This window comes from Carlito syrichta, unplaced genomic scaffold (assembly GCF_000164805.1).
Source record: "Carlito syrichta isolate Samal-C Ts95f unplaced genomic scaffold, Tarsius_syrichta-2.0.1 Scaffold304631, whole genome shotgun sequence".
Taxonomy (NCBI): domain Eukaryota; kingdom Metazoa; phylum Chordata; class Mammalia; order Primates; family Tarsiidae; genus Carlito; species Carlito syrichta.
Genome location: NW_007248727.1, coordinates 8,351 through 8,558, shown reverse-complemented (window position 1 = coordinate 8,558; position 208 = coordinate 8,351). Strand labels below are relative to the sequence as shown.

The 208-nt window shown below is 49.5% G+C and overlaps 1 protein-coding gene across 1 annotated transcript in view; it reads left to right on the top strand.

The window, feature by feature from the left end:
* Positions 1-208, top strand: part of LOC103262841 (transmembrane protein 161A) — a gene marked incomplete at its 3' end in the record, with an annotated part of 13,464 nt that overhangs the window by 4,940 nt on the left and 8,316 nt on the right. The gene's annotated exons all lie outside the window — the stretch shown is intronic.

Here is a 208-nt window from a genome sequence, read left to right as displayed (position 1 = left end):
GGGAGCAGCCACTGCACTCCAGTCTGGGTGATGGAGTGAAACTCCAACTCAAAAAAGGAAAAGAAAATGAAACTTACCTATTCCAACTTCATGGCAGGGAGAATAGGTAAATGATATAAAATTTAAAAGTATAGCCGGGCTCGGTGGCTCAGCCTGTAATCCCGCGCCTTTGGGAGGCTGAGGTGAGTGGATTGCCTGAGCCCGCGGG